Source organism: Marmota monax, unplaced genomic scaffold, assembly GCF_021218885.2.
Source record: "Marmota monax isolate L192 unplaced genomic scaffold, Marmota_monax_Labrador192_F-V1.1 WCK01_AAM20220418_F8-fsc00156, whole genome shotgun sequence".
NCBI classification, from domain to species: Eukaryota; Metazoa; Chordata; class Mammalia; order Rodentia; family Sciuridae; genus Marmota; species Marmota monax.
Window position 1 is genome coordinate 3,103,842 of NW_026694013.1, and position 8,706 is coordinate 3,112,547.

Here is an 8,706-nt window from a genome sequence, read left to right on the forward strand (position 1 = left end):
CTTTGGATTCAGGCGAGTGCTTTAGGATAATAATCATGTAGCTTCTTTAGATGCAATACTCTTAAGCAATGTTTGTAATGCCTTAGTGGCCTAGGCTGTAGGGTTATCAGATTGCATGATAAACTTGAATGTAGCTCTCTCTCTTTTAGACAGTGAGGTCATTTGTATCTTATATATGATATGCTTTCCTGTGTTTGTGGGCTTCCATCAGTTTCTGTGAATTGTGAGGATGGAGCCACTCTGGTAAGCCCAGGTGGGTGCAGCACATCATGTCCAATAGTGGAGTAGGGTTCCTGTCAATTTGTGGGGGCTGCATGGGTGCTTGGTTACACCAGTGAACCCAAGTGAGGCATCTGTCAGTTTCCAAGCCCTGGATAGTAGACTCTATTGGGCCTCTGGCTTCTGACCTGCTCAGGGAAGACTGCTCAGCTGCTTTTCAGTTGACTATCTATTGGGTTCTTAGTACCTCAGTGTGTCAAACTCTTAAGAATGTGATGCTCAACTGTTTATTGGTGCCAGAGAAGGATTAGCAGGGCCACCTGGTTGCCTCCTGAGGCATTTCAGGGCTGAGACTTTAAAAAAAAAGCTTCTCAGGCTGCTTCCTAACATTTAGGTGGAGGGCAGGACTATTTGGCTATTTACTGAGCCTCTGTGGGCTGAGATGTTTAGGGCATCCCAGCTGTGTTTTATGGTTGAAGGTAGGTGGGTAAGCTGCCTGGCTACTTCCTGGGAGTCTCATCAGGCCAGGCCACTAAGGGCTCTTTCCTCGGCTGCTTCCCAGGTTAAGGGTATATGAGCAGGGCCGGTTGTCCGCTTCTGGGGAAGCATGAGCATGGGCAGGGTGACCTGGCTATTTCCTGTGGGCTTACACAGGCTGGCCCTCTAATTGTAGGATGCCCAGATGATTCCAAGGTTGAGGGATGGTGGGCAGGGCTTCCTGGGTGGTTCATAGGGTTGGGACTAGAGACAGTTACTCGGCTGCTTCACCCTCCAGATGCATTATAGCAAGAGCCCTTTCCATACTGAAGGAAGTTCCTCTTGGGTTGGGATTAATCAAAGATATGTGATGGCAGATGCCATATACTTGGTTGCTTTCATTATAAGGCCACTGGGTAACTTAAAGGTCTGCTGTGTCCCTGTTACATCCTCACTGTACTCCTGAGACTCTGCTTCAAACACTCCAGTGAAATAACTATTAAATTTACCTTGTTTGTTTTCCCTCTTTTATTGTGGAGAAAAGCATTCCAGGCACTTTTAGTCAACCATGTTTTTCCACCCTCAATGTCTATCTTATTAGAGTGTTCTTTCCCTAACTCATCAACTTGCAAAGAAAAAAATTTGTAATTGATGTTCCTCTTGGTAATTAATACTGGGATTATTAAAAATATTGACCAAATGCAACCATTTATAATAAAAAAATTCTGAGTTATAAAAAGAAAGACATATGGAACTGTCTCAAAATTCAAACAATTATCACAAAAATGCAACAGTCCAATGATATATTTGGTAAAGTAAATTAATAATAATGAGAGATGAGAATATTAAGATGCAAAATGTACAAAGAATAATTACAAATTGAAAAGAAAAAGTAAATGGTCCCATAAGAAAAAAAAGGACAAAATAAGCAACTTAGGTAAGAGCCAAGCCAATTGACTGATCAACATTTGAAATAGGCTCAAGTTCTTTAATAGGGAAATAAAATTAAAATAGCAATGAGATATATTTTGTACCCATTGGACTGTTAAAAATGAAAAGGAATGTGTATGCCTTTACTCTTGGTAATACTTGAAAACAAGTATTTTGATACATGATAAGTGAAGTTGTTAATTGTTACTGCCTCTTTGTAAAGTTGTCTGGCAGTATCTTTTATCATGTGAAATGTACATTTTCTCTGAGTTAACATTCCCACTCCTGGGACACTTTCCAAACAGTAAATCATGAGTAATGACACATGTGGAAGGTTGTTGATTGTAACATTTTTTATAATAGCAATAAAACTCTGGAAAACTCGATAGCAGAAATACTGAATAAATTATGATACATATGGTATGATGCGGGATATCACACAGCCATTAAAATAATAAATTAGAGTTGTAGCAGTTAATTTGTCAGGTAGTCAATGAGTTGTTTTTTAATCAGAAAAAAAGGAGCACATAGAGACTTATAAATAATTGATCCCATTTTGTTAAATAACCCACAACAATGTATAATGTGTTAGTGTATTTACCTGAGTATATAAGCATAGAGAAAAATATTAGAGAATATATTTTAAATCGTTAAACTAGATTATGTATGGGATACATACAAGCATGATGAATGATTATAAGCACAAGCGTAGAAGAATGCAAGACCTAATTTAGAATGTGGAAAAAGAACAAAGACTTATAAAATAAACCCATGTTTTAGAATATGTTTGACCTATGAATATATAAAATCTGTTATACATGTTTATGTATATGTATATTTATACATATATTATATATATATATATATATATATATGTATGTATAGGTATCATTATATAGAGATGTTTATCAAGACACATATCTAATTCTGATCATAAATTATACCCAGAAATACTGACCAGCATCTTATTTTATTTTAAAATAGTACTTATTACAGAAAATGCATATTAGAGAAAAAATGGAAAATATAGAAATGCAAAATAACTATTTAAAACATCCATAATCTGCCAGTGTGTATGCCTAGAATCCCAGCAATTTAGGATGCTAAAGCAGGAGGATTTCAAATTTAAGGCCAGCCTCAGCAATTTAGTGAGTTCCTGTCTCAAAATTTAAAAAATAAAATAAAGGGCTGGGGATATAGCTCAGTGGTAAAGCACTCCTGGGTTCAATCTCTACTACAGAAAAAAAAAAATCCATACTTTTACTACCCAGAGGTAGTAAAATTTGAGACTTCAATTAGTGCATATATTTCTTAAATATAGTATAGATACTGTTTTATAATTATCTCCTTCAAGTACCATGAACATCTTTAATAGTTAATTCTCCTCAGGAACAAAACTTTATAACAAATATGAAACTCTCTCTTCATAGCCACATGTCAGGTCCTTTCACAATGCTCTCATCTTCAAACCATACCAATAAAATTGGGAACGGAAGAAGATGAGCAATAAGGATGTAACTAGATTTGAAATTTCTACTTTTCTTCTAAAATCTGTGCTGAATCTGTATAGAAGACATCCTTTTTTCTTCCCTCTACTCACGAATATATGCTAATATCTGTGATATTAACATCACTATCTAGGTTAGGAATAGGGAAGAAGAACTGTTGTTACAAATTATGTTTCAAGGCAACATGTAAATTCTTGATTCTCAAATGCTTCAGCACCATTTGTGTAGGCAATGTTGCACAACCATTCCTCTTTAGCAATTATTATAGTAGTTTCAGATTTGACTTTGTTTTTTCTGACAGAATACTCAATCAACAACATTTTGAGCCAGTAATTTCTTGTCTCTAATATACAAGAAATCTTCAAAGCTGGCTTCTATGTTGGAAATAGTTACTTTAATTTCATTCTCAAATCAATTACCTAGGTGATTTGATTATCTGAATACAGCAATAGTTGACAGGATCTAGATTTTACCTCATTTTGTTTTAAACACTATCTACTTAGTATTCAGGTCACTGTTTTATTCACCATTCTCTATTCCACCCAGGGAAGAAGTAACCCTGCTTCACATTCCTATGGTTGTAATGATGTCACAGACCAATTTGAATTTCCAACTGCCATACCTATCTACTCTGTAGATTTGTCAGCTACTAAATATTACTTAAGCCATATCAGCATCATCTCCCTGTTCCTGACCTTTTCTGGATTTTTTTACTTACTCATTTACTTACTTACTTTTTGGCATATAGAATTACACCATCTTCCCACCACTACCACCATCACTACATTTATACACTTCCTGTTGTTGCCCACCACCTGCCCCCACAGCCTACTGGTGCATGTCTTTACTCCTGAGTACTCAGAAGTAGAAATAGGCTTTTAATAGCTGCCTCTCATTTCTTGTGAATTAAACCCTCTCAAGACCAGTCTGTTTAATCCTTTGCATTTGAACATTTTGAACCGCCAGAGCGCATTAGAATTCAAGTTAACTTGTTCTGTCATATTCAGATTTTCTCTTTGTAAAAGACCCAAGCATACATCATACCCTATTTCTCATGCCTTAAGCACACAAGAAAATGGCTTGAAGTAACCCAAAAGCCCGGTGGAGAGATTTAATGTCCATCTCCTACAAACTAAATGCCAGTCAGGATAATGTTCTCTGGATTTCTCTGGCTTCATATTCATTCATATTGCCTGGAATTCCTGTGAGATTACTGCTGTCAATTTACCCACTGTAATTAAATAATATTCCTGTAAGAAGCCACAAAGATCATCTCAACTAGACTATCATATTGGATCATTTTTGTATAACCAATTAGTTATAGTTAAGCAATATTGCTTTAGTATTTACTATTAGCCAATTTTTGATCTTCATACTGCACTGCTTCAGTGTAGGTGTCTATCTACTGTTTCCTTTTTCCCCAATGAGAAATCGTGAATTAATTGATTTTGTGAGGTTGTTATGCAGAACTAGCCATTAGAATTGACTCCATGAGCTATTACCTATAACTCAAAGATTCCCTTTTTCAACACTTCCCAAAATTTATTTTAAATATAGTTTAGAAAATCCTTTACCCCAGAGAAACATTTTCATATTTTGTAAGAGGTTGTAAAGTCTGGGAAAATGATTCAAAGTCGTGGACCTTGACTGGCTAGTCTCTCATTTCATAACAAATTTTTAGTTGTTTGCCTCACATAGAAAAGCACATTTCATGGATATTGGGGGAGACAAATTGACATACATTTCCTTGGATAAACAGGATGCTTTTAAAAATTACACCTTTAGGCTGCAGAAATTAAATAATGTTCTAATACTTATAAATCATAGTAGTTACAAGAATAGATTTTGAAGCCCAACAAGTCTATGCTTACATCTCATATCCAAAACCTATTAGCTCATTACATCTGTAAAATGAGGAAAATAAAACATAACTTATGGGGTTGCTATGAGATTTGAATAAATTCACACATACAAATACCATGACAGTATCTATTCCAGCTAATATTTACTCTCTTACTGTGGGGTTAAGTGATATTTTGCTGAAGAGCATATTTTACTTCAATCCTAATCCAGAAAAATACTGTCCTCAATCTTTGTTGAATGCAGCTTCTTTGCAAAGAGCAAGAAAAAATAAGTCTTTTTCTAGACACTACTCAATACTGCCCATACTTCGATTGTGGCTCCATTGTCAATAGCTGGCAAACTTGGGGCATACATTCATTTATTTATTTATTTATTTATTTATTTATTATAGTACAACTTATATATTTCAAATGTACACAAAATTAGTATCATTAACAGTGTCTTAACATTAATTGCCTTTGAATGGGAGCTTCCTTTCCAGTACTTTGAGCTCTACAAGATGTATCTAGAAAATTTATTTCAGTAGAAAATGAAGACTGCTTAAATTACATGGGGAGGGGAGGGCCTGTGGTTTTTCTTTTCAATTAATTACTGTAACACTGTCCTTCTGGTGGCTGAAGGAGTTTTATATTTTCTTTAGACATCATTAAGTGCCCCAGTTCTTGCAGAACAACTTTGATGCTATATGAATTCTGCCATTTTGTTTGCACTGATATGGCTCTTGGGTCCACAACTCCACTAGAACTATTAACTCCATTCATAACAATTTTTGTTACAGATCTTACAAAGGGCTGTGTTTCTGAGTATTTAGGTTCACATTCTGTTTTAAGCCTGTATATTTAGTTTTCATAAATTGTCTAAGCCCATTGTGGCTGCCATCTTGCATCACTGTTGCTCAAAGGCTGGTCCCATTCATTTCTTTTGCTGGTCCATGTTATAACTTCCTGTAAATTATGGAGTGCTGAGCTAGCGAAGTTAAAGAACTTTTAGTTCTATTTCCATGGATTCAAAAATCTTGGGATAATACAATTTGGGTTTCATGACTTAAATATTTATATTTTCCCTGATGATTCAGTTTTCTTGGCACAGGTAAGCAGTTGATTTTCATCCTCATCATACTTCTTTCGATCCATGAATCTGGATTTTCATTTTTCATCCAATTGAGAGAATGGGTAGTGATGCTTTTTTAACTACAGACATGTTGCCTGTTAGGACAACATGGAGCAGAACTGAAGAGAAATGTTAATGATATTCACTAATTAAAATGTGGGCCTTTAATTAATAATTGAACCACATGAGAAAAGAACAAAAAGATGCAGAGATCTCAGAAAACCAGGGAGGGCTGAAAATCCTGTAGAAAACGAGTAGAAATAAAGCTTGGGAAGTTCCTGATTACCGTTTGTCTTTAAGAGACCATTAGAAATTAGAGTTTCTGTAGAGTTATGAGGAGTAAAGTCAAATAACAGTTTGATGGGGGATAATTAGGGTTAGGAGGGGAAACAGAATTGTGGAGTGTGAACTGTATTGCCTGGAGACCTGGCGCCCTCATACTAATCACTCTCTGAAGGGAAGACTTTAAATAATCAATAATTTGTACAACACTCTTGATTTGTAATTCAATTCATCGTTTTAACATTCCTCTTTAAGGAGATAAGCCTGCGTTAGCCCCCAGCTTTTATGGAGATCCAAGATGCACATAAATAAATAAGACACAGGCATTGTAGCTGTTAGAGGGTGGAGATTAGTGCATAAAGATTAAGTGCTTAGGAATTTTCTATTGAGTAAAGCCTTTTGAGTGAAGGCACAAAACAGGATTATCCCAGCAGCATGAATATTAGGAGGCATCAGCATCATTTTTCTCCTCAGCAGTGCCCCTAATTATGAGCATCTTGCAACATTTTCCCTGGCTTGTGGCATTCACTGGTCCTTGTAACTCAAATGCATTTCATTTACTGCCTTGAGCCATGTGTTCCAGCTTGTTTGGAATCATTTAAGTGCATGGTTAGTCTCCCTTTTCTCTGTTGACATCTGGACAAATCCATTCTCATTTTCCACCACTATGTCTCTAATTTTACTAATAGATAAGGCTTTGTCAAGTGATGCTTAGTGTTTGTTTACTCAGAGGAATATTAATATTTTTCTTATTACTTGCATCATGGTTTCCTAGCAGGGGAAATCTTTGAAAGCACAAAATAACCTACCTAGAGGACTCAAGGGAACCTAATCAATTGTAATGGGATCAACAGGTAAAAAATGTTGGTGTTGCTAACATGAAAATAATTTAACTCTTCACAATTTACTTAGTAGGCATCTACTGAATTTCTGCTTATAATTAAGGCACTAGAATGCCAAGGCAGTATAAAGCCCTGTATCTCTTTTCCCAGAAACTGACTCTTACAGAAAGACATAGGATTGCTCAAGTGCTGGGTTTATTGTGGCTAGCAGTGAGAAGACTAGAGTAAGAGTGACCTTCCAAGAGAGATTTCTATTCACAGATGATTCCCTTGTCTCACCTGCGTCTACCCAGATTTGACTACTAATTCTAGATGTCCCTCTTGACTTACTTCTGTAGTTTGAAGTGTCCCCCAAAGCTCATATATTTGAAACAATTTCCAAACTCATATATTAATGATTTTTGGAGGTGGGATTTGGGTGAGGTAGTTCCTTCATGAATGGACTAATGCATTCATGAATTCTTGGACTAACAAGGTGTTGAGGGAGTGACTTTGTTAAAAAGCAGGCTGTCTCTGGGATGCTTTGTCTTGGGATCAGATGCTCTCTGATGTTTCAGGATCCATTGAGAAAGCCCTCACTAGATGCTAGCAGATGCTGGCTCCATGCTCTTGGCCTTCTCAGTCTCTAGGACCAGGAGATAACTAAACCTCTCTTCTTTATAAATTTCCTAGGCTATGATTTTCAGCTGTAACAACATAAGAAAAAATAAGACAATTCCCTATGGTAATTGTCCTTATTATGGTTTTGTACATCTCAGATTCACTGAGCAATTTGGAAAATAAAGCTACCCTCCTACATATTTAGCACAGCAATCAAGTACTGCATAAATGTTTATTGAATATTATTAAGAGTAGTTAACATTGATTAAAATTTTACTATGTAACACACTATGTACTGACTTTTATATATACTCTTCACATCACATTAGGGACAGAACAAGGGCCTATATTAGAAGAACGACAAGGGATAATGTCTCAATTAAGGATATTTTAAACAACAGAAATTCCTCCAACATTATTTAAAGTTGGGGGGAAATGGGAGTTGATTGGAAGATTACTGAGAGACTTTACAGAAACGAAAGGTAGTGATTGAATTTGTTTCAAAAGGTACTGTTACCAGGAAGTCTATTTGGGACATAAAGCGATTTTTTTCTTTTTCTCTCTTTCCTTGGTGTCTTATTATTGTTTGTCTTCTTTCTTGTGATTCCTGTCTGTTGATGCTTTTGCTGATTAACATGCAGGTGGTGCCATGTGATCATACATACCACAATGCTATTCTCAACTCTCAAGTTTGTATCACACCATTCACAAAGAGCCAGACTAGACTGGGAGTGATATATGGACCTCAAATCCATATCCTAAGAGACACTCTGATTGTCCCTGTTTTTATCAGACCCTCAAGCCTGTCTGGTCAGGTGGGCCAGGACACTGGTGCCACATTGCAAACATGACTACTTGTGGCTTGTGCCAAGGGG

The 8,706-nt window shown here is 36.2% G+C and overlaps 1 pseudogene; it reads right to left on the bottom strand.

Moving 5' to 3' along the window:
• Nucleotides 1-5,581: 5,581 nt before the first annotated feature.
• LOC124106448 (ubiquitin-conjugating enzyme E2 variant 1-like) lies at nt 5,582-8,369 on the bottom strand (annotated as a pseudogene).
• Nucleotides 8,370-8,706: the final 337 nt, after the last annotated feature.